Here is a 26,972-nt window from a genome sequence, read left to right as displayed (position 1 = left end):
CTTCCATACTGTGATAGTCCCAATACTGCTCCTCTATACTGAGATACTCCCCCACCATATGTGCCCCCATACTGTGATACCCCTCACATAATGTGCCCCACTGCTCCCTGGAATACTGCTACCCCCATACAGTTCCCTCCGTGTATTGTACCCCCATCCCCTATAAAATGTCCCACTTGCCTGGAATAGTGTACCCCCACTGCTTCTCCAAGAACACTGCTCTCCTAATAGTGATCCTCAATACTTCTCCCCCTGAATAACTCCACTCCTCCAAACTCTGCCCCCCCCCCAATTTCCCTTCCTAAATTCAGCCCTCTACAATTTCCCCCTATACCGACCTATACTGCTCTATGCTGCCACCTATACTGACTCTCTAACCCTGCACCTCCTGCCTCCTTTTGCACTTTTCCTGAATTCCTGCAAATCTTATTAACACTCCCTTTACCCACCCACACAATATCCCACCTTGTCCAGCAACATAGCAAACACCATCTACCTCGCCATCCCTCTCCTCCCAAACAACCTGTATCCCCCCTCTCATCCTAAACAACCTGCATCTCCCCTCTCCTCCCAGATAACCTGCATCTCCCCTCTCCTCCCAAACAACCTGCATCTCCCCTCTCCTCCCAGATAACCTGCATCTCCCCTCTCCTCCCAAACAACCTGCATCTCCCCTCACCTCCCAAACAACCTGCATCTCCCCTCACCTCCCAAACAACCTGCATCTCCCCTCACCTCCCAAACAACCTGCATCTCCCCTCTCCTCCCAAACAACCTGCATCTCCCCTCTCCTCCCAAACAACCTGAATCTCCCCTCTCCTCCCAAACAACCTGCATCTCCCCTCTCCTCCCAAACAACCTGCATCTCCCCTCTCTTCTCAAACAGCCTGTATCTCCCCTCTCCTCCCAAACAACCTGCATCTCCACTCACCTCCCAAACAACCCGCATCTCCCCTCACCTCCCAAACAACCTGCATCTCCCCTCTCCTCCCAAACAACCTGCATCTCCCCTCACCTCCCAAACAACCTGTATCTCCTCTCTCATCCCAAACAACCTGAATCTCCCCTCACCTCCCAAACAACCTGTTTCTCCTCTCTCATCCCAAACAACCTGCATCTCCCCTCTCCTCCCAAACAGCCTGTATCTCCTCTCTCCTCCCAAAGAACCTATATCTCTTCTCTCCTCTCAAACAGCCTGTATCTCCCCTCTCCTCCCAAACAACCTGTATCTCCCCTCACCTCCCAAACAACCCGCATCTCCCCTCACCTCCCAAACAACCTGCATCTCCCCTCTCCTCCCAAACAACCTGCATCTCCCCTCACCTCCCAAACAACCTGTATCTCCTCTCTCATCCCAAACAACCTGAATCTCCCCTCACCTCCCAAACAACCTGTTTCTCCTCTCTCATCCCAAACAACCTGCATCTCCCCTCTCCTCCCAAACAGCCTGTATCTCCTCTCTCCTCCCAAAGAACCTATATCTCTTCTCTCCTCTAAAACAGCCTGTATCTTCCCTCTCCTCCCAAACAACCTGTATCTCCACTCTCCTCCTAAACAGCCTGGATCTCCTCTCTCCTCTTAAACAACCTACATCTTCCCTCTCCTCCCAAACAGCCTGAATCTCCCCTCTCCTCTTAAACAACCTACATCTCCCCTCTCCTCCCAAACAGCCTGTATCTCCCCTCTCCTCCCAAACTACCTGCATCTCCCAATTCCTCTTAAACAACCTGCATCTCCCAACTCCTCTTAAACAACCTGCATCTCCCCTCTCCTCCCAAACAGCCCGTATCTCCCCTCTCCTCCCAAACAGCCCGTATCTCCCCTCTCCTCCCAAACAGCCCGTATCTCCCCTCTCCTCCCAAACAGCCCGTATCTCCCCTCTCCTCCCAAACAGCCCGTATCTCCCCTCTCCTCCCAATTCCCAAACTACCTGAATCTCCCCTCTCCTCCCAAACTACCTGTATTTCCTCTCTCCTCCCAAAGAACCTGTATCTCCCCTCTCCTCCCAAACAACCTGCATCTCCCCTCTCCTCCCAAACCAACCTGCATCCCCCGTCCCCTCTCCTCCCAAACAGCCTGTATTTCACCCTCCTCTCCTGATACCACCAAGGACTGCATGCTCCCTCCCCACCATACAGCACCTTACCTCTCTACCCCACCACCTCAGTGATGCAGATGTTCACCTACCCGTGCATTATTCTCTAATCTCTGTCACATTGCATTTACCCCCAAATCCCATTCTCCTGTCCCCTTATCTCTGTGCTCCCTTAAAGCTCTCTAATACCATTTCACTCTCTCTCATGCTTGGGGATGGGGATGGGGATATTTTTCTGTTCAGTTCACTGTCTCATGCTCTCATTACCCATGTCTAGCTCCCCCCAGCCCTCTGGCAGCCCCCTTTCCCCCTGTACCTCCTAATTTCCCTATCATTTCAGCTTCTCAGTCACTGTCACTCTGCCATTACCTCTCCTGCCTCTTCTCAGCCTCCACCTGCCATACCTGATCTGATCACATTATTTGCTTAATTACCCCCCTTATCCCTGCAACCCCCATCTCTCCCCGTGGTTTCTCTGCTCCTATATTACTGTATATTTTACTCCAAATGTAATTATCTGTGTACCTACGCATTGGATATACCCCCTAGCGTGCCATGCTCCCTGTAACTGCAGTTTAACCCCTGGGTTTCTTTACAGACAGCTGTGTATAACATTGCAGTATATTGCTGACCTCTCACACTGGAAGCGTTCCCATTTTATCCTGGTCTTTAACCCCCTCGCCCTCTCCGCCATACCATTTATTTTTTTATTGTGCTTCTATCTTTCTATGAATGGGTTCTATAGATTGTTCTCATTCTTTATTGCAGAGAATGCTGTGGGTTAAATGTCTAAGGCAGACAATGCTATTCGCAATCCTTTCTGTTAGCTGCCTCTGTGAAGTCTCCCAGGCTGCCTGTGGTGGGGAGGGGGGGGGGTACTCTGCATGTGAGAGCTGGGGGGCTGAGGGGGCGATGAGCTAGAGAGTACACTGACCGTTATGAATTCGACATCAGTTAAACTCCTTATTGCACTGATGATGTAGTGATGTGGATGTATGGGACAGGGGTGGGAGGGAATCTATAAAATGTGCCATATATGTGCAGATATTGCTCTCGCAGAGCCAGATGGGGACAGTTGCGCTGCTCTCGCTAAAGAAAGTGGAGAATTATCCGATGGAATTCTGTGTTCAGATTCTACATTTGCTTGGCTTCTAGTGGCTGTCCTGAAATGAGCCATCATTAAATGGTTGATATAACAAGAAATGCAGAGTTTGGACACTGATTACTGATGGGATTCACTGTGTTGGCAGCACCACAACTGTGTGTGGGTCAGACGCTTTCTGGAATGATTGGCTATCTCTGTAGGTATCTCCTCTAACTTCTTTAAAATGAGTTGTATTAAAGTTTAGGAGACGTCTTATTGAGTACGCGCTCTCACAAGATGAGTTGGCGACTTTGAATCCACGATCCGTTGCATTGAGCGCCAGATGGCGAATGTCAGAATGACGCGTTTGAAATGTCGCTTGCGAAATAGCGTATCCTTTGAATAAGTCTATGCGATAATAAAAATCTACCTTACTGACAAGCTATATTCTGTGTTTTTACAGTGACATAACGGCTCGCTCACTGGCTTACAGTTATTGAGATAAAAAGTTGGGAGATTAACTCAATTTACAACTTTAGATAAAACAAAAGAAGTAAAATAATATTAATGGCCTAGTGCTTCTTGGGTACAGAAATCCCTTTTATTGTAGCAGACTTACTTTCTGTGATATGTAGTAAGACATAAGCTTTATAATGTTTTAATATCATCGACTCATTTGTGGAAATGACAGTACAAAGACAGCTGGGGAGCGAGTGTTGGACATCCCTGGTTCCAATGGAGCAGGTAACAGGGAGCACCATTCAAACCCTTTCCATCAGCCGATAAAGGTTTGCAAGTGTTCAGTGAGAAATAGGTGTGTGTGTAATATACTCTAACGTCTAGGTGGGGTCCCCTCAACCTTCACCAATAATACAAAACATAAACAGAGATTAGACGGAATATCTTACATGCACATAACAGTAGAAATTCTGATTGTATAAATGGCGTTCCTATAACAGGAAAAAAAAAAAAGGAAACAAATAATGGTGCAGTATCGTTGGTGCTGACGGGGGAAATTATAATATTCCCAATAAAATCCCAATAAATTTGCACTCACAAACAAGGAGCCAATCAATATCCGGCTCAGATCATCAACTTTGTGGGATTAAGAGGTCCCACTCCCTCCTCTGTATGTAAAGGATCTTCCTTTTGTTGTAATCACAGGCATACAGTTGGAGTGATCAAAGTGCTTTATTCCATAAAGTGCACAAATAAGATTAAAATAAATAAAAACCTTACAGTCTGTACTGGTGTGTCTTGAAAAGGTAGCCGAGTACTGCCATCGAAGAACATTCTGAATTACATTTTATTGCTGTCATTGGCTGAAGCAGTGGGATCTATTCACCAAACTTCCACCTATGGGGACTGGAGAACCCACTTGCAATGTCTGGCAAGAGAAAGTTCAAAGGGAATTTCAAATTTAAGGATATAATAGCCAGACTAGAAGCATTCTCTAAATCAGCTTTACATTTTGCCGTAATTTTGAAATTTACTTTGAATTATCGTTGAATTCTTGGTTTAGTAAACAAGTCTGAAACCTGACTAAATTGTGGAATTCAAGTTTAAATTTAAGTCCCTATATTTTAGTCTTTCGTTTTCAATCAATAAAATTTGCTCGGTAAATAATAAACTTCAATGGTTGTGGCTTAATATGTGCATCTAGTATGATCATATTCATTCTCTGTTTATTTCAGAATAATCTCCAACTATGTTTTTCTCGTGCACCGTAAGCGTGTTGTAATGCACAATAAGCGTGTTGTAATGCACAGTAAGCGTGTTTTAATGCACAATAAGCGTGTTGTAATGCACAGTAAGCGTGTTGTAATGCACAATAAGCGTGTTGTAATGCACAGTAAGCGTGTTGTAATGCACAGTAAGCATGTTTGAATGCACAGTAAGCGTGTTTGAATGCACAGTAAGCGTGTTGTAATGCACAGTAAGCGTGTTGTAATGCACAGTAAGCGTGTTGTAATGCACAATAAGTGTGTTGTAATGCACAGTAAGCGTGTTGTAATGCACAGTAAGCGTGTTTTAATGCACAGTAAGCGTGTTGTAATGCACAATAAGCGTGTTGTAATGCACAGTAAGCGTGTTGTAATGCACAGTAAGCGTGTTGTAATGCACAGTAAGCGTGTTTTAATGCACAATAAGCGTGTTGTAATGCACAGTAAGCGTGTTGTAATGCACAGTAAGCGTGTTTTAATGCACAGTAAGCGTGTTGTAATGCACAATAAGCGTGTTGTAATGCACAGTAAGCGTGTTGTAATGCACAATAAGCGTGTTGTAATGCACAATAAGCGTGTTGTAATGCACAGTAAGCGTGTTTTAATGCACAGTAAGCGTGTTGTAATGCACAGTAAGCGTGTTGTAATGCACAGTAAGCGTGTTTTAATGCACAGTAAGCGTGTTGTAATGCACAATAAGCGTGTTGTAATGCACAGTAAGCGTGTTGTAATGCACAGCAATGTTTGCTCCAGAGACTTCTTCTGGAAAGCCTTTTCAGGTATCTACTACCTTTTATGTAAAGATGTGGTTTGATGCATCGTTTCCCCTCTCTAATGCCAATACATGGCCTGCTATGGCCATAGTTTGCATACAGGAATGTGGTGAATGAATTTTAGTAATTGTCTCTATTCTTACACTTTATTTAAGTGCGGATTATGCTGAATTGACCATGGAATTGCACATATTAGATTTAAATGTAAGATCTGGAAATAAAACAAAAAAGACCGTTTTAGAGGGAAGATTTCAGTAATGTGTGGTCTGCGCATGCGGTGTAAGAAACCTATCGCTTGGTCTATAACAGAAAATATTCAGCCAACAGAGGCCAATATCCAGCCATTGAGGCCCAGGTTACAGAGATGCATTGGGCCAGGAGCAGCAGGTTTGGGATCTGTCTATACTTGAGTGTAATATTCATCCCACATTCTGACTTTAATACACATTTAATGTGCGTGCTGTGGTACAGGCCCATCCCCTGGGCTTGCTGACAGGTATTTACGGATGCTGTGATTTATGTGCATCTGTTCAGCTGGTCTTAAATGGACAGTAAAGGATGATTGGAAGGGAAGCTATTAACGTTTTAAAAATACCTAGAATTATTTGTAAATAAACAAAGAAAAAATCCTGGTCATGTTCTTATAATAGTGCCCACTGGGCCTTACATATTGTGAATTTTTTACATTGTTTTTACATTGTTGCAGCAAAAATAAATAAATACAACATAGCTCCACCCCTAGCTACAATAACCACTTATCATGTGCTATAGACAGACAGAGGATAAACTGTGTGAAATGTAACTCTTTGGTGACAGTGCGCGCTACAGGAGGTGCGTGTTAGTAAATATCACACATACTGCATGAAGTTATTTATCTCACCATATGCAGGTGAGTGGCCCGAGCAGCGTTAGACTAACTGCTGGCTAGTGATGTCCTGAACAGTTCGCTGGCGAATAGTTCCTGGCGAACATAGCGTGTTCGCGTTCTCCACGGATGGCGAACATATGCGATGTTCGGTCCGCCCCCTATTCGTCATCATTGAGTAAACTTTCACCCTGTACCTCACAGTCAGCAGACACATTCCAGCCAATCAGCAGCAGACCCTCCCTCCCAGACCCTCCCACCTCATAGACAGCATACAATTTAGATTAATTCTGAAGCTGCATTCTTTTTTTTTTCTTTTTTTTTTTTTAGACAGAAGTGTGTTATATTTGAGCATGCTAGGCTGAACGTGCATATATCATGGCTAGTTGCACTGAGGGTATGAGTATATAGCAGTACATTGTTGTGAAAGATGGCTGTCATGTTTAGGGTGTAGCTTGCACGTTATCAACTGTGTATTTATATCAGCAGCTCCACCACTAGTTATAAATCAAGTGTGAGTCACCCCATGAGATGAGACTAGTGAATAACATAATACATGAACGGTTAAGGTAAAGGCATGTAAGGAACTACGACAATAAACTCTTTAGGAGATGAAATAATGACATGTTTAAACGCTTGCTACTTTACGATTAGTTAATGTGCAGAGAGCAGTTCATGTGATCAAAGGCATGGTGTGGAGGATCGGCTATAGTGGGACATGCTTGGCAGGCTGCTGTTTACTGCTTGTGCTCATCCGATCCCTTCTGGGCGCCAGGTGCAGACCCTGGGAGTCCCTGATACCTGGAACAACAAAGGCAAATCTCTGGCTGAGTGCCGGGTTCGCGGCTTGAGGTGGTGGAAGCTTGTTTTGTCGGGTGGTCGGATCTGTCCCGGTGGTGCTTCACGTCCGGTGCGGGATTGTGGTAGCTTAAGGTGGAGGCGAGTGCTTGACGTGGGCAGGCTCTGCATTTCTGTTTGTGCCTCCGGTCACGTCTTCGACGCCTTTTGCGTTAGTGGATTTTAATGGGGACTGCTTCGCTTAGCTGTGGTGGAGCTTGTTGGGGCTGTGGTGGAGCTTGTTGAGGATTCCTACTTGTTATTTGCTTCCAAAATTGATTAAAGAGTCTGTCCAGCTTAGACTCAATATCCTGCCATGCTTTGCTGGTACCAGGAGGGCACGCGGCTGCCGCCATATTGGGAGAGTCGCAGATGAGTATGTCAGCCTGGGCGGCTGTGCTCTGTGCGTCCATTAGCTCCAGACAGCCTCTCAGGGGTGGACCGGGATAACCCCCACCGGTCCGAGGGGGGGTAACGGAGCTCCTGCCTCTCCCGCCAGGTGAGCACCAGGCCACACTTGCCACGCGGAGGTAAGTAAGACTCGAGTTGCTGACCGCTATTAAGCATGTCGGGTCGGTCAGGTAGGAGCAACATTGCTGGGCATCCCCTTCTGGGGTGAAACTCACCTGTTGATAGCTGCTTAAAGTGAGATATTGAGGGAGTTTACACGAAGTGCGTCTTTCCTCCATGACAGCTAGGCCCCGCCCCCCGGAAGCTGCATTCTTAGTGAGAGGAGGGACAGTGTAGCTGCTGCTGATTTAATAGGGAAATCGATAGCTAGGCTAGTGTATTCAGTGTCCACTACAGTCCTGAAGGACTCATCTGATCTCTGCTGTAAGGACAGCACCCCAAAAAGCCCTTTTTAGGGCTAGAACATCAGTCTGCTTTTTTTTTGTTCGCGACATCTCTACTGCTGGCTTAGATTAGAATAGAAAATACAGAACAAAAAAGATTTAATATGCAGAAATTGGGTGTCCGACTAGATCGGATCTTTTAATATATTTGTTTCCTGTATCATTACTGTCACTCGGTTCTATATATTTATTAATCCCATATGGCTTTATTCTACGCATTGACCTGTAGTGTATTTGAACTACAAATGTAGGGGGAAAAAGTGAAGATTTGGCTAAATTATCCAACTTATCTAAAGTCACAAATTGGCTACGGCTGTGTAAGTTTTGTAATTCATGGCTTTTGATTCGCAAAATTTGCAGTTTAGCTAATCTCGGCTTAAATAACATACAGGTTTGTTTAGGTTTATTTTATTAAAAATATTCATGATGTGATCTCGGTTTTATATAAACATGATTAATTATTTTAGAACTTTAGAAATGATAGCTATGTGTTGCTTCTATATTATCAGTTTGAAGCTTTACCTCAGTGTGTTTGATAACGTGTGATATCCCTGGCAGTCGGGAGATTTTAACAGCTCAGACCGAAATACGGCGGGGAGTCTGACTTTTTCTATTTTATTTTCATTATTGGGTAAACTTGTTTTTGTGTCGCGGCTGCCTGCGTCATGGCGGTCTGGGGATTTCACTGATATCGGTGTAAGAAGAGGAACCATAGTGATACATTGTCACCCTCAACATAACTCATTATACCACTCCATGGTGTATCCTGCCACCTATAGCAGGAGCAGCAAGACGCCCAGAAAGCCATGAGAACGTAGGAAACCAGGTTTTAATTGCTAAAATAAAGACTGTCATTAGACAGCCTACATTCAGTTAGTAGTTATTATATTTATTATGAATTTATAAGCTACTGGGGCAAGTCATGTAGTGCTCACACTATTACTAAATGCATTATTTAAAGGACATTCCACACACCTGAAGTGCTTTATGTGTAAAGAGTGTGTCCCCTTTTTTTTCATTTTACAAAAAGTGCTGATTTGAAGAGAAATTGGCACTTTTTTTAAAAAGAGCCGTGTTACACCCATGTGCCTGTCAATCAGACCACAGGTTCTGTTACTTCCTGGTTGGTTCAGCTCAGTGGAGATAAACTCAAGAGGCAGCAATTTCCCAGAGCACCTGCCTTACAAAGACTTCTCATTGAGCTACATTGGGAAGTCTGTGATTGGACAGCCACAGAAAGTCTGAGCGGGGTTAGAAGGGGAGGGCTTACAAAAGCTACAGACAAGTAATCTGCAGTTTTTAGACATACCCTCAATAAAAAAAAAATGTATAATCAAAAGCATCCATGTTTTTATTGTGGGTATATCTACTAAATGAAAAAAAAAAAAAAAAGAAGCTATATATTTTTTCATTGGCGTGTTCCTTTACGGATTGGCTGCTTAAACAGTAAACTACTGGAGAGAGTCGTCCCATTGATTTGTGAACTTTCTTAATATGGGGCGTTTTGGTGTTTTCCATGGGACACACTGAGCTGTATTTTGCCTCCGATTATTTAGTATTTTCTAAGGATCATGGATTAAAAAAAGATTTACCGTATTTATTCGAGTATAACGCGCATTTTTTTTAACCGATTTTTAATTTAAAATTAAGGGTGCGCGTTATACTCGAATAAATATACCTTCCAGGACCGCCGGGCTCATTACAAGCCCGGCGGTCCTGGGGGGGTGAGCAGCAAGCATTTACTCACCTCCGTGCAGCTCCTCCAGCTTCCCAGTGTACATCTCGCGAGACCCGCGGCCAGCTCTGACGACGTCAGAGCGTCAGAGCTGGCCGCGGGTCTCGCGAGATGTACACTGGGAAGCTGGAGGAGCTGCACGGAGGTGAGTAAATGCTTGCTGCCCACCCCCCCAGGACCGCCGGGCTTGTAATGAGCCCGGCGGTCGGTATTATTTATTCGAGTATAACAAGCACCCTAATTTTAGATTAAAAATCGGTATAAAATTTTATACCGATTTTTAATCGAAAATTAGGGGTGCGCGTTATACACGTGTGCGCGTTATACTCGAATAAATACGGTAATTGAATTCACTGTTTGCTACATTGAGCTACTTTTCTTTATATTTAAAAATGTTTGCCAACTGCTTCTTCAACTTTTACATATTACATTGTTTAATTGATTCTACTAATAGTGTTGGCACCTTAATTTTGTCTTATCCTGCTGAACCAACACAAATTAATTGAAATAAATAAATCCATTTACCATATAGCGGGTTTTGTCTTTTAGTTTTCCCACCCGGTTTAGGGGTCCCTGGCCGCTGCAGTGTTCACGATTATAGGGTCTGCTCATCTCACGGCATAATATATTTGCTCCAATTCTTATGCTGGCTATGATTGATAGGATTTACAGTAGTTTTTTTTTCCAGCGTAGGTTCTGGTGTTATTTACTATTTATTTCAGGACAGTAGAAGTTTGTGTGAGCAGTGAAGCTCACATTTATTAAACATTTGGCTGTAATACGGTAACAAAGAACAGAAATTGCCAATTAATCCTGAGTGCTATTCTCCTGGTATAGTTTTGACTTAGGTAGTGCTGTTGATCAATGGTAGTTCTTAAAAACAGGCACAGCTGAGCAGTCAGATCTGATCCATATTAAAGGCCACGATCCGTAACATCCAAAGTAAGACTGGTCAAGAATATAGTAGAATAGTGGTAGGAGATGCCCCTACCAGTAATTTCCAGGGCTACATTACAACCCCCCACCCCCTCCAATTTAAGAAGCTCTCAAACTTTTCAAATCACTTTTAAACCAGGTAATGCGTTTTTATAAACAACGCCATTTTCTGCCTGTGTGCGGCTCCGACACATGCTCGGTCATAGAAAGCTATGAGAGAATCAATTACTGGTGACCTTTTAAATTGATTGATGGCACGTAAGCACTTTAAATATACACACAGTACAAGAGCGTGCACATCCAAGGAGAAGCATATCCACTCTACCTCAAATTTGGTTTAAGAAATCATTTTCACAATCATTCCTGTTGAGCCAGTTACTTTTTTTTTTTTTTTTTTTTAAAGGCCTTCATTTAATTTTTTTTGGATAAGTTTTTTTTAAATGATTCATATTTTTAAAATAAACCTTTTAGAATTATTTATTTAGAATTTAAAGATATCATGTACAACACAAATCAATATACAAAAAAGAAAAATCAAGACATTAAAATGTTTTTCAAAATATTAAATCCTTTTAAATGTTTATCCTCAAATATTAATTTGAGGCCAAACTTTTTAGTTAAAAACAAAACAAAACAGCAAATACATATGTTTGTGTGTTTGTGTGCATAGCCACAGTTATAAGCCAGTTAGTAAATAGCCCCTTTGTTCCCGGGCCTTGAATGACTCTTTAAGTGCTTGTCTTCTGCTGCCAAGCCTACATTTTATTAACTTCCCATAGGGGAAAAAGAACAAGTAACAAATATTAAGAGCATAACTACGCCTAGCGTGGCAGTAATTAGAAATAAATTAAGATATGAGCTTATTTGCCTGTGCATAGGACTAATAAATGTTTAAATCCATGGTTAACTAAACATAATTCATTACTGTGATTGATCTCCCGTAGGATAGCAAAGTATAGAAGAATGCAAAAATTAACGAGGACTAAAACCTAGAATTTTTCGTGTGAATAAGCCGCGTTGGTTCTCTGCACTCCTAGGTACTGCAGTGATCACATGTTCATTCTGACTATTCAAAGACATTATCTGCTCAGTACACTAAAATCATGAACATTTGCCAAATTATTGTCAATATTAAATGAATTAATAATAAATAATAAATTTATTTTAAATAAAATAATAAAATTATTTTAATAAAAAAATGAAACTATATTAGTTAACCATGAGAATATTTTTATTCACTCCATGTATCAAGTGAAATCTCTCAGAATTACCTTGAGACCCACCACCACAAGGTTGACACCAACCCCCGATTCAGTAGCCATAGGCGATTGCTCCATGAGGTGGGTACATATGCCGACTATAAAAGCACTCAAACAACAGCCGACCCCCTTCCTCTTTGCTGTCCTTTTCTCTCTCTTCATCGTCCTCTTGAGGGTCTGTGACTACACGTAATAAAGTGTTAAGTATTTGAACTGAATTTTCTCTGTTAATGTTAATATTTTTACTTCATTCATTGCATTAACCTTTGTCGTCAGAATACACTTTGGCCATGATGGAAGCAGAGACGGCATACAGCTTCAATAGTCATATTAATTAAAGCCAAATGTTAAAAAAAACATGAGTACAACATGTGATGTATAACAATTGTATAAACTCTGTACTGTCACAACTGTAAACTTCCTGACGGCAAACCAAATATAAAGATTTATATAAAAAAAAAATTACCTTGAGACCCCGGGCAACTAACCAGTCTCCCATAGACCATGACAATTGGCTCGTTCAGTCTAGAATCTGCTCATTCAGACAGAGAATCTGCACATTCAGACTGAAACACGTTAAGTCACCAAACAGTGAACTGCAATTAATTAAACGGGTGAGAAAAAAGTATTTTATCTCCATAATATGGGTAGATGACCTTCGGCACCCCAGATGTTGCGGAGTCATTCTTCCACAATGTTTTACAGCTGTAATGCTGGCAAAGCTTCAAAAGATATGTAGTCCACAACATCTGGAGTACAAAGGAATGTCTACCCCTGCTCTACAGAATCTGCATATTCATCCTGAAAACTATCTGTTTCACTAACACCCTGAGAATCTACACTTACTACTTAAAAACACTGCCTATTTGCCTTGAAACCCTGAGAATCTGACCATTTACCTTGAGAATCTGACCATTTACCCTGGGAATCTGACCATTTACATTTGTACCCTGAGAATCTGACCATTTACCCAGAGAATCTGACCATTTACCTTGATATTCTAAGAATCTGACAATTTACCCTGAGAATCTGACCATTTACCTTGATATTCTGAGAATCTGACCATTTACTCTGGGAATCTGACCATTTACATTGAGACCCTGAGAATCTGACCATTTACCCTGAGAATCTGACCATTTACCTTGATATTCTGAGAATCTGACCATTTACCCTGAGAATCTGACCATTTACCTTGATATTCTGAGAATCTGACCATTTACCCTGAGAATCTGACCATTTGCATTGAGACCATGAGAATCTGACCATTTACCCTGAGATTCTGAGAATCTGACCATTTACCCCGAGAATCTGACCATTTACCCTGGGAATCTGACCATTTACCCTGATATTCTGAGAATCTGACCATTTACCCTGATATTCTGAGAATCTGACCATTTACCCTGAGAATCTGACAATTTACCCTGAGATTCTGAGAATCTAACCATTTACCCTGAGAATCTAACCATTTACCCTGAGAATCTAACCATTTACCCTGAGAATCTGACCATTTACCCTGAGATTCTGAGAATCTAACCATTTACCCTGGGAATCTGACCATTTACATTGAGACACTGAGAATCTGACCATTTACCCAGATAATCTGACCATTTACCCAGATAATCTGACCATTTACCCAGAGATTCTGAGAATCCGACCATTTACCCAGAGATTCTGAGAATCTAACCATTTACCCTGATATTCTGAGAATCTAACCATTTACCATGAGAATCTAACCATTTACCCTGAGATTCTGAGAATCTAACCATTTACCCTGAAATTCTGAGAATCTGACCATTTACCCTGAGAATCTGACCATTTACCCTGAGAATCTGACCATTTACCCTGAGAATCTGACCATTTACCCTGAGATTCTGACCATTTACCCTGAGATTCTGACCATTTACCCTGAGAATCTGACCATTTACCCTGAGATTCTGACCATTTACCCTGAGATTCTGACCATTTACCCTGAGATTCTGAGAATCTAACCATTTGTTCTAACATTGTGATTCCCAAACAGTTAGTATATATCGTTTAACTTTCCAAGATCATTTGGGCTTTATATCTACTCTCACCCCCCCTCCCCCCCCCCCCCAGAGTGCTGATTATTCCTTTACATCACATTCACACCTCTCATGCACACACAGGGTTAGTTCATTAAATGTTAATCAGAGCAATGTGCTTCTAAATATAATGTATTAATATATGGAGGAATTTATTTTCTTCAAGCATTTACAGTGTCAGAATAAAGCGAAGCGAAGTCCCACTAAAGTATTCAAATAAATCATAATAAGGATATTTTTATTAAAATGAAAAGAAAAAATACAATGCATAGATATGCATTACTGTGCATGAAAACGCGGTGTACAGTAAGTAGGGTGTTATTACCTCGAATTCTGCAGAGAGGATGCTTTGATACCCCGTCTTTAGTGCTTTGGAAAACAGGTTTAAGTGTGAAAATCCCTCCTGGATCACATGCTTTTTCCTTTTTATATTAGCAGATTTAATGTAATTACCAGACATCTGTCTCACTGTAATCTAAAGTCACCCACTTCCTTCTGAATTTGCAAGGAACATATGATATGTAAAGGGGGGAGATGAAATTTATTCAGTGACTTGGGTGACTAAGTGACACCCCCTCCTCCAAGGAAAAAACACTTAGTATATTCAAGAAAATCTCTCACTTATTATTAAAGCAAATTATACCCTAGAAATATTAGGCTTATTCACTAAACCCTGTAATTGCTGGGTTTTCTCATGAGTTGGAAATTGCCTATTATCAAGTCAAGAAAATTCGACAGCAACTACCCTGGTCTCTAAAGTCTGAGTTTGTTAGGATTTCTTAGCAAGTCAGATCATGTTCAATTCAAGGTCAGTTTAAGAGCTACAGGATTCACTGATCAATCAATGGATAGCTGCAGAATTCACTGATCAATCAATGGATATCTCCAGGATTTACTGATCAATCAATGGGTAGCTGCAGAGGTCTCTGATCAATCTGGATAGCTGCAGGATTCACTGATCAATCAATGGATAGCTGCAGAATTCACTGATCAATCAATGGATATCTGCAGGATTTACTGATCAATCTGGATAGCTGATCAATCAATGGATATCTGCAGAGTTCAACGATCAATCGATGGATAGCTGCAGAATTCACTGATCAATGGATAGCTACAGAGCTCACTGATCAATCAATGGATAGCTGCAGAGTTCTCTCATCAATCAATGGATAGCTGCAGAATTCACTGATCAATCAATGGATATCTGCAGGATTTACTGATCAATCAATGGATAGCTGCAGAATTCACTGATCAATCAATGGATATCTGCAGAGTTCACTGATCAATCAATGGATAGCTGCAGGATTTACTGACCAATCAATGGATAGCTGCAGAATTCACTGATCAATCTGGATAGCTGCACAATTCTCTGATCAATCAATGGATAGCTGCAGAGTTCACCGATCAATCGATGGATAGCTGCAGGATTCACTGATCAATCAATGGATAGCTGCAGAGTTCTCTGATCAATCAATGGATAGCTGCAGAATTCACTGATCAATCAATGGTTATCTGCAGGATTTACTGATCAATCAAGGGATGGCTGCAGAGTTCTCTGATCAATCGATGTATAGCTGCAGGAATTACTGATCAATCAATGGATAGCTGCAGAGTTCACCGATCAATCTGGAAAACTGCAGGATTCACTGATCAATGGATAGCTGCAGAGTTCTCTTGTCAATCTGGATAACTGCAGGATTCACTGATCAATCAATGGATATCTGCAGGATTTACTGATCAATCAATGGATATCTGCAGAGTTCAACGATCAATCGATGGATAGCTGCAGAATTCACTGATCAATGGATAGCTACAGAGCTCACTGATCAATCAATGGATAGCTGCAGAGTTCTCTCATCAATCAATGGATAGCTGCAGAATTCACTGATCAATCAATGGATATCTGCAGGATTTACTGATCAATCAATGGATAGCTGCAGAATTCACTGATCAATCAATGGATATCTGCAGAGTTCACTGATCAATCAATGGATAGCTGCAGGATTTACTGATCAATCAATGGATAGCTGCAGAATTCACTGATCAATCTGGATAGCTGCACAATTCTCTGATCAATCAATGGATAGCTGCAGAGTTCACCGATCAATCGATGGATAGCTGCAGGATTCACTGATCAATCAATGGATAGCTGCAGAATTCACTGATCAATCAATGGATATCTGCAGCATTAACTGATCAATCAATGGATAGCTGCAGAGTTCACTGATCAATCAAGGGATAGCTGCAGAGTTAGCTGCATGATTCACTGATCAATCAATGGATAGCTGCATGATTCACTGATCAATCAATGGATAGCTGCAGGATTCACTGATCAATCAATGGATAGCTGCAGAGTTCACTGATCAATCGATAGATAGCTGCATGATTCACTGATCAATCAATGGTTATCTGCAGGATTTACTGATCAATCAAGGGATGGCTGCAGAGTTCTCTGATCAATCGATGTATAGCTGCAGGAATTACTGATCAATCAATGGATAGCTGCAGAGTTCACCGATCAATCTGGAAAACTGCAGGATTCACTGATCAATGGATAGCTGCAGAGTTCTCTTATCAATCTGGATAACTGCAGGATTCACTGATCAATCAATGGATATCTGCAGGATTTACTGATCAATCAATGGATATCTGCAGAGTTCAACGATCAATCGATGGATAGCTGCAGAATTCACTGATCAATGGATAGCTACAGAGCTCACTGATCAATCAATGGATAGCTGCAGAGTTCTCTCATCAATCAATGGATAGCTGCAGAATTCACTGATCAATCAATGGATATCTGCAGGATTTACTGATCAATCAATGGATAGCTGCAGAATTCACTGATCAATCAATGGATATCTGCAGAGTTCACTGATCAATCAATGGATAGCTGCAGGATTTACTGATCAATCAATGGATAGCTGCAGAATTCACTGATCAATCTGGATAGCTGCACAATTCTCTGATCAATCAATGGATAGCTGCAGAGTTCACCGATCAATCGATGGATAGCTGCAGGATTCACTGATCAATCAATGGATAGCTGCAGAATTCACTGATCCATCAATGGATATCTGCAGCATTAACTGATCAATCAATGGATAGCTGCAGAGTTCACTGATCAATCAAGGGATAGCTGCAGAGTTAGCTGCATGATTCACTGATCAATCAATGGATAGCTGCATGATTCACTGATCAATCAATGGATAGCTGCAGGATTCACTGATCAATCAATGGATAGCTGCAGAGTTCACTGATCAATCGATGGATAGCTGCATGATTCACTGATCAATCAATGGATAGCTGCAGAGTTCCCTGATCAATTGATGGATAGCTGCAGAGTTCTCTGATCATTCGATGGATAGCTGCAGGATTCACTGATCAATCGATGGATAGCTGCAGGATTCTCTGATCAATCGGTGGATAGCTGCAGAGTTCACTGATCAATTGATGGATAGCTGCAGAGTTCACTGATCAATCAATGGATAGCTGCAGAGTTCACTGATCAATCAATGGATAGCTGCAGGATTCACTGATCAATCGATGGATAGCTGCAGGATTCTCTGATCAATCGGTGGATAGCTGCAGGATTCTCTCATCAATCAATAGATAGCTATGAGATTCTGTTTTTATTCGGTGAAGATGAGCAGGGTTCATGGTTACTTTTAAAGAAAGCTGTTGGGTTCATTCGTAAGTCTGCAGAAAGCTGCCTGTTTCAGGATACTGTCTATGGAGAGCTGTAGAATTACCTGCTAAGTCTGCAGTGTCCATTATTTAGACTTTGAAGAACTGTTTAGTCTCTGGGAATCTGCATAGTTCAATGTTAAATCTATGACAAGCTGCAGGATTCACTGTTGCATGCATGTAAAGCTGACGGATTCAATGTTCAATATATGGATAGTTGGAGACTTCCTCCTGAAATGTATGTTACATGAACACAATAACCACTACATCCCACTGGGCAAGTTGTCAAAACATTTGACTACTTACCCTGGGACGGCACAACAGGCTAAAGTGGTTATGGTGATTGGAGTATTCCTTTCAGTCTAGTTGCAGTGGTCGACCTTCAGTCTAAGGAGATATACAGCGTTGAGCTATAAATATTTCGAGCACAGGTAGCTGGACTCAGCAGGTTTTTGTTACTGGAAGGTTTCCTGATGTATTCCTGAAACACAAAACCAAATTGAATTTAGAGAAACTTTGCCTGGGTGTGTAACTAATTACTACTGGCAGAACGTTTTACTCAATCTGTGAAACAAAAGGCAAAAGTGAATTAAAGGGCACTTGTCACGGTGCACATAACGTACGTTAGTTTTAAAGGACATTGATTACATTTAAATGGGATTCTTCCCTCACCTGTCAATCAGTTCAGGGTCAATAAACTCATTCTCTGACAAGTTCACTTTAAGAATGTTGTGGTAGTTGATGTGCTAATGTCTCAAGTATTTAGAAACAGCTCAAAGCAAAAAAGCAAAAAAGTTCTAGAATCACCCACGCACAGCACTCACTGCGACATGATCCAGAAAAGGTGCAAATCAGGAGAAACCAAGACAAATTAGCTGTTTGTTTGACATCTGATACAAATTCAGACGTCTTAATACATACTGGGAGGCCCAGAGAAACACGAGATGAAGGGCTTGCGATGGTATCTATTGATAAAGTATGTCTTGCTCAGTATGTTTCTGGACTAAGTACAGTTGAAATGGATAAAAATGTCCGAAACATAACATATTGCAATAATCCTTTAATAACTCCTTTCTCCTGATAACAATGCACTGAGCTCCGTGCCTCCTGGCTGGATATTAAGAAGATTCTGATCCCCTGATCTGATTAAAATATTTTCTTGATAACACAGTGCAATGCGCCAGTATCATTAAATAACGGTTTTAAAGGGATATTGTCATAAAACAATATTGTCGGATCATATAGATGGTAATTTGACCACTGTGAAGACTATAGAGAGTCGAGATAATCAGAATTCCATACTATGAAATGGTTGTGTAATAGCTAATGCACCAACTGTGGAATGAGTTAAAACCTCCGTATCCCAGGTTGTACTCTTGGCAGGTTACGAAATCTGAGATCAATTGAACAAATGCTATTGAGTTGGGTAACAGTGACACCTCTTCATGTAATGTGAGAGCATGTAAGTGAATTTTAATCACAATATATCAGTGCAGAAAATAATCCCACTCCCATTTTCTTATCTTCATCGTCCATTCTCAATGGTTATGTTTCCCTTGGAATAGGAAAAATATATTTGCCAAAATGTTGCGTTAATATTCAGTACATTGATTTGTGTTGCTGCATTGCTTTTGTATGGGATTCTGCTCTATTTTGGGCTGCTGTAGCCATTGATATATAGGTTTTCTTTATATTCTGATGCAATAAAAGTGTTTTTGTAGACATATTTTGGTTTGATGCAGTTTTCACTAAATGTTTGGTTCTCCTCCTTGGCGAGAACAGATAGAACAAACTACTTAGTATTCCGCAGCATTGTACGTCATTATAATCAATCCTACAGAGCACTAGTCTACACGTTATTGGGTGGCATCGGTACCTAGAACTCTAAATCTGCCCTTGGCCTGGAGGCTACGGGATTCACCAGACAATGCCAGGACACTGGATATAGTAATGAATCTGAGAGTCCCTAAAACATTAACAATTATTGTCAAATCCTTACAATCTGGGCAAAGAAACGCGTTTGTTGTTGAATAGACAGTTCGGATGATGTGAATAAGTGTAGCCACTTTTGTATAAATACCTGTTTTACCAGTCATATTGCCTGGGCCTCAAGCTGCCAGGAATGTCTGTCTGAGAAAAGTACAGATATTGTGAGAGCTATCATCTGGTGTGGATGCAGCATATGTAAATATCACCAAAGTAGACAATAGCAAATCACCATGTGTCCAATGTTTATGTTAGGAGAGGCTTAGGAAGTCAGTACAATAAATATTTGCAGCCGGCAGTAGAAGGAGGATTTCTGAAGACAATGCCAGCTGTGCTTTGCCCAGGCGATTAACGCTTATAAAATGGAATGTGGATGAGATGGTGAGATGCCTTGAGTGGTCAATGTGTTATTTCAGGATGGGTGGTTCGTTGAACGGCATTAGGCTTTCTGACAAGGAAGAATCTTTATTAAATTTTGCAGCTGTTTTTAAAATGGTCTGCGTGTTTGTGGTTGTTTCTGTTTATTTTTTAACACAGTTACTTAGGATTGTAAAAGGCAACATACAGATCTGATTGATAGTTTGACGTAAAGAACGGATGTTTACATTTTTCTTTTACAGTGAGAAATTGGTTCAAATTGGGCTTTTCACCTTGTTTCAGAAACAGGTGTAAAAGGATGAATTTAATGGGCATTTCTGCTTTTTGTTATTACTGTGTCGCTGTTGTTATGTGTTTAAAAAAAGAACTAAAAATGCAAGCAAAAAAATATACAAGATAAGATAAGAAAACATCAGACGTCCTAGAGCAGCGAGGCTCCACCAATCAGATCTTTTGTTTTCTGTTTTGTTTTTGATTTCATCTTATCCCATAAACCCACAAACCTCTGCCTATCACTGGGATGTGTTGGATAATCTGATAGCAGCCATACCAGAGCTGATCTCACTGTAATAAGTGCAAGGGGGAGATTGACCTCAGGGAGTGTTTATTATTAGCAAATGCTGCAAATTGCTGCAGTAATAATTAACTGTGCACTGCGACAGAAACAGGGACCTTCTACGCTAGGAGCGTCATTTTATGGTGTACCTCTTTAATATAAATGGTTTTTGTATTTCATCAATATATTTCACTCTGTCTTTGTCAAGTGAGTCTAATGTTTCTACAAAGAGACATTTCAGAAATATTTCAAATTTAACAAAATTTTTAAATGAAATTTAAGAACACCGGTTGGACTTAAAATGATCACAAAAAGCCCAACGATGTGAATTGCGGTGGTTTGAACACAGGAGCGTTTACTGTATATGAAGCTCATAAATAAATCCACTTAAAGGACATCAGTCACCTCAAAACTACTATTTAATATAACAATCCTTTCATCAAGTTTTTAAAGGAATTCTATGTTAAAAAGAGAGCGAGAGAGAAATATGTTTAATAAAGAGAAGAACCTTAGTATACATTTAGTATATGACAAGATCCTTCAGCCATATACAGACACCTTGTATCAGAGAGTTTGAAAATGAACAGTTAGTCATATTCTAAAGGCAGGGTTTGCGTTTTTCTAGTCTTTTACAAATACGTCATTTAAAAAAAAAAAAACAATTTCCTTTCAAAACTTGATGATTAGTAAACAAAAAAATAGTTTTGAGGTGACGGTTGTCCTTTAGAGCAACACAAACATGCATTCCTGACACTATAGTGTTAAACTAACTATTTAAGTCCCAGGACCCCTCCGATCTCATGGGAAACGTGTTTTTACTCCCCTTTTCTCCCACATCATGCCGGTATCGCCACAGCTGGCCACGCTTCTATGGCTGATATAATCAATCTTGATGATCTCAGCCAATCGAATCAATTAATCTCTATGGGGAGCGTACAGCTTCTCTTTGCAGAACGTGGAGACACTCAGTGTAGGTGCTGCTCACTATGCAACATTGAGATAGGAAGCACCTCTAGTGGCTGTCTGAGTGACTGCCACTAGCGGTGTCTCTAAGGAGCACTGTAAACACGGCCTCTCTGCAGGGACATGCTATAGATACAGTAAGCTGTAATGGTTCTAGTGACTTTATGATTCAGCTCCCAGCTAATCACTATGCTCCACCAACCCTATTTCTCTAATCCTATTTTCAGCACCATTGTATGGGACAGCTCACTGCAGACTTCATGCTCCCTTTAGCAGCATTAAGAGCCGTTTTAGAGAGCATTTGACCAGGTTAGAAATTTTTACAATATTGTTTTTTTGCAGTTCAGTTAGTTATTATAGGGTGAGCAAAGGACAACACAATAATTTAGCTATTTAATGACTATACGACAAGTAAGATAACGACTTATTTATGTATAGTTTTGTTTTTATAAGAGAAGCATCTGTTCTAACAATGAATGCAGAGCTGTGACAAACCGACACGCACATTTTAAGGTCGGTGCTGTTTTTGTAGACGTCATTGCTCCTGCTGTATCAGATACTCGGTTTCGAAATCAGTGTGAGACCTCTATTTAATGGCCGTTCTAAGCACCATAATCACTGCAGTTCACTCTTCCAATTCTATGTCAGATGTTTTTTTGATGGGTTTGAAAAAAACAAAGCGGGTGTCTGAGAAACCAACTCAAATCCATTTAATTCCAGATGGAACACTTCATAGTACGGTAATGCCCAAGCAGTGGTCAGATATGTAAAGGGCCTCTACCTGCGGGTATTTCCCAACTTTGAAAATGGAAAAAATAGGAACTGTTTTTAAATGGATGTAGGTGGAGATGTGTAGAGGCAGCAAGACTAGTTTAGATCAATTCAAGACTTATCAAAATCCATTCATTTTATTGTTATTCATTTCGAACAAAAGCATCATGCTATTCACAAATACTTATTTAGAACAACTGAACAGGGCCTGAATTCACTTTATTCAGAGTTTTATAGCTTCAGATCTCCATACCTGTACACAAAACCCCTAAGGTAGGAGAGATGAACGTGGGGGTTTTGGTCCCAAAGAAGAAGCAACCGTTTGAAAGGGCACCGCCACCAGGGGAGGTGACACTGGAATTGTGCGTGCCTGCGCATTGCTAAAAGGATACTAACAGACTATTATTCTCAGTTGATAATGACGGACAGTAAAGTTACTTGGAATTCAATAGCTGCATAACGGCTAGAAAAACTGCAAACTTAAAGAGACCATTATTTAACAACGAATCGATAACACGATGTGGCCAGACACTCAATATTCGCTGCTGCAGTCTGCGTCGGCCTTTTAATCTTCTGCATAATCTATTTAGGGATCCCTGCACTTCGCACACTGATCCCTGGTTCAGGGCTGAGTATACTGCCAGGACTGTATAAATATGTGCTATTAATTATCCATTAAACCCACACTCTGCCAGCACTCCACACATCTGCGTCTCTCGGGATCGCGGCGCCAGATGCACATTTGTTTAGCTGTGAGAATAGAGAACTTGTTTCTCTGCCAGTGAGTGATCAGGTTAACCCCTTCTCGACAAGGCGTCACTTAACAGAATTACTGGGGCCACACAACATTTAGCAAAAACAATAAAAAAAATCTGTTTGTTTTGTTTATTGTTTTCTCTCTTTTTTATGTTTAAATCTTAATTTAATAATATTGTGTACACAATGGTTTATTTGATCCACTATGTGGTTATAAGCATGTGTTGATAAATTGGTAAAGTGTGTACGGTAATAGACCAGTATTGTGTAAAGTATGTAATAAGATTCGTGTACACATAAAATTAAAAAAATAAATAAATAAATAAAATAATAATAAATAACTAACAGCTTGTGTGATTATTTAGGTTTTATTGCAGTCCCAGCTATCGCAAGTCTCAAACACCCTTAAACCTCCCTACTGAGAAAAACTTGTGTATGGGTTAGAGATTTTCAATTCAGTTCCCAGGAGATGATGCCGTGTTTCAGATCGATATATAAAATATATATTTTTCTTTTTTCTAAAAACCACCAACCTGCAGACAGGAATATCTGTTAGTTTTGCCATCCCTTGGAATCATATAAAGAGAGACTAAAGAATATGCATTTGGATATTGCTGGTGGAACCAAGTGATCTCTCACCATTCTGTACACGTGATTGTGATGGCAAAATATTACCAAGTACAAATAGCCTCAAGAAATGGACCTAAAAATAAAATAGATGTATTTCTAACGTTCATGTGGTTTGTTTTGTTTTTCAAATTTATGGCCACATAAAAAAAAAAAAGAAAAATGTATTAAAAACCCCAAAACCTCAACATTAAAGTTACGTGTAAAATTATTACAAATTGGAGATCCAGAAAAAGCGAGGCCCATCCCTATTTGTGACATCACTGTGCAGTATGATTGCACATCACTTGTAGCAGTTAATTTGCATAGAGTGTGGCAGAGATACATTTACATCCATTCTAGATGTTGATCTTGATTTCATTATAAAACACGTAGGCTCGTATTATGCTTATCTCTTTCTTTATATATTCTGTATATACTTAATCGGAAAAAACAAAACGATAGTAACCTTAGCAAGAGTTAACCATCACATTGTAATTGCCAACGAGAACGACCCACAGTATATAACCTCCCATATAAGCCTAAACCACTCTTTCTTTGCTTCTAAGATTCTTAACCTTACTCTGTCTTTTTTATGGTACTGTTATTTGTTCACCTTATGACAATTGTGTTGTTTTTTACTGTTTTATTACTGTGTATGTTGTTACCTGTTTTATTAGGGAGTGTTCTGTGACATTGTTTTTTCTCCTGCCTCAAGTGTCTCTTATTTGTAGTGTCCCCTCCCCCCTACTGCTACCCCTCATCCCCCTTCCCTTTCCCACCGGCTTGGTTGTAACTTATTTTTTTCATTCTTGCCTATCTTGTTTCAGGTGAGTGCGTCAAGGGCAGTACAGGTTCACCTCCTAGTAGTCTTTTGTTTCACCTGATCTTGGTCACACGTTGCTGACAATCTTTCGCCTGGACATATTAAGTTGTCATGCATTAGATAAACCAATTGCTTGTACTTCAGCTATCTCCACTACAATTTCTTTACTCTCTGTCCAGTCTGGGGACCCGGCCCATTCTGGGGATGAGGAGATCTCACAGGAGCACATGAACTCTGAGAAGTTTCATTCACTCCTTGATGCTACAATAACCATTACGGTTTGTCTTCATTGGATTTCTCCCCTTTATCACCAGAGTTTATTGTTTCTTGTGTTTTGTTTGCAATTTTTTGTCTTGGTTACGTTATTTAGTGACTTCATCAAGAGAGAGCAGTGGCTTAGGGTCACATGGGAGGTTATATGCTGTGGGTCGTTTTCATTGGCTAATACAATGTTATGGTTAACCTTTGCTATGGTTGTTATGGTTTTGTTTTTTCCTATTTAATATATACAATCAATTCTTTGCTGCTAAGGAATGAAGGAGATACGCATAATAATAAATAAATAGTAAAAGCTGGTAATTTGCTTGAAACGTGAAAGGATTATTGAGTATTATAGGTCTACAGTACTACAGCACATATAGCGCCACATGTGGCCCAGCCCTCTTCGACATACGGTACATTTATTGCATGTTTTATGATTGGTTACTTTTAGATTAGAACGCTAAGGGAAAGAGCAAGCAGTATGTGACAGATTAATATCAGCACTGTTTGTGGTTATCAGACAGTGATGTGGAGACCCCATGCTGTACTGTATTTATTTTGTATTTATCTAGCTTCTAGCCAGGAGATTGCTGTTGAACCCAGTTTTGTTGGAGCCTTGTTAGACGTGTACAGTGCGTTGATTACCTCCTTCTGGGAAAGTGACAATCACAGTGAATTACTTAACTTATACAAGGATGCCAACATTTGAATCACCCATTGCTTCCACCTACGGGATATATTTTATTTTACATTCTACAGAGCTACGGGGTATCGAAGACAGTCATTCTCCACTTAGGGATCCAGGGGCCTATAACAAAGGTAATATAAAGGATCAATATTAATGGTGGTCTTTACTTACATAGACAGTGTATTATTGCTATGTATCTATATAGCAACAAGGAATTCCATAGCTCTTGGTTATGTTGAGTATGGGTTATAAGTAACAACATTGAGTGTAATAGACAGAAATGGACCAGCAATGTAGGTTTTTGGAGCCTGATCCTTAGCATTTGGGAGATGTTAGGACACCATCTAGATACAGATAGAAGTGTGAAGCGGTTTGGTATCACTGATTAAAAGGTTTCCGTTATCTTGTTTTAGTTATTGGGACACAACATGAGCTTGTATTGAATATGTGAAGTTGGGATTTTACTTAGCGTATGGAGGAGCTGACAGAGGGAGCGAGTGAGGGCTTTGAGCTGCTAGGAGTGAGTGAGGGTCTTGAGCTACCAGGAGTGAGTGAGGGCCTTGAACTGCAGGGAGTGAGTGAGGGCATTGAGCTGCCAGGAGTGAGTGAGGGCATTGAGCTGCCAGGAGTGAGTGAAGGCAATGAGCTGCCAGGAGTGAGTGAAGGCAATGAGCTGCCAGGAGTGAGTGAGGGCCTTGAGCTGCCAGAAATGAATGAGGGATTTGAGCTGCAGGGAGTGAGTGAGGGCATTGAATTGCCAGCAGTGAGTGAGGGCATTGAGCTGCCAGGAGTGAGTGAGGGCATTGAGCTGCCAGGAGTGAGTGAGGGCTTTGAGCTGCCAGAAATGAGTGAGGGCTTGAGCTGCAGGGAGTGAGTGAGGGCATTGAGCTGCCAGAAATGAGTGAGGGCTTTGAGCTGCAGGGAGTGAGTGAGGGCATTGAGCTGCCAGAAATGAATGAGGGCTTTGAGCTGCAGGGAGTGAGTGAGGGCATTGAGTTGCCAGCAGTGAGTGAGGGCATTGAGCTGCCAGGAGTGAGTGAGGGCATTGAGCTGCCAGGAGTGAGTGAGGGCATTGAGCTGCCAGGAATGAGTGAGGGCTTTGAGCTGCCAGGAATGAGTGAGGGCTTTGAGCTGCCAGGAATGAGTGAGGGCTTTGAGCTGCAGGGAGTGAGTGAGGGCATTGAGCTGCTAGGAGTGAGTGAGGGTGTTGAGCTGCCAGGGGTAACTGAGGGCATTGAGCTGCCAGGAGTGAGTGAGGGATTTGAGCTG

At 41.1% G+C, this 26,972-nt stretch overlaps 1 protein-coding gene across 2 annotated transcripts in view; it reads left to right on the top strand.

Annotated features, from left to right (window-relative positions):
• Positions 1–26,972, top strand: part of LOC134577841 (opioid-binding protein/cell adhesion molecule homolog) — a 538,010-nt gene that overhangs the window by 1,397 nt on the left and 509,641 nt on the right. The gene's annotated exons all lie outside the window — the stretch shown is intronic.

The sequence above is a fragment of the Pelobates fuscus genome, chromosome 11, assembly GCF_036172605.1.
Source record: "Pelobates fuscus isolate aPelFus1 chromosome 11, aPelFus1.pri, whole genome shotgun sequence".
In the NCBI taxonomy this organism is placed as follows: Eukaryota; Metazoa; Chordata; class Amphibia; order Anura; family Pelobatidae; genus Pelobates; species Pelobates fuscus.
Note: the sequence above shows the minus strand (reverse complement) of the source record. Positions and strands in the feature narration are given on the sequence as shown.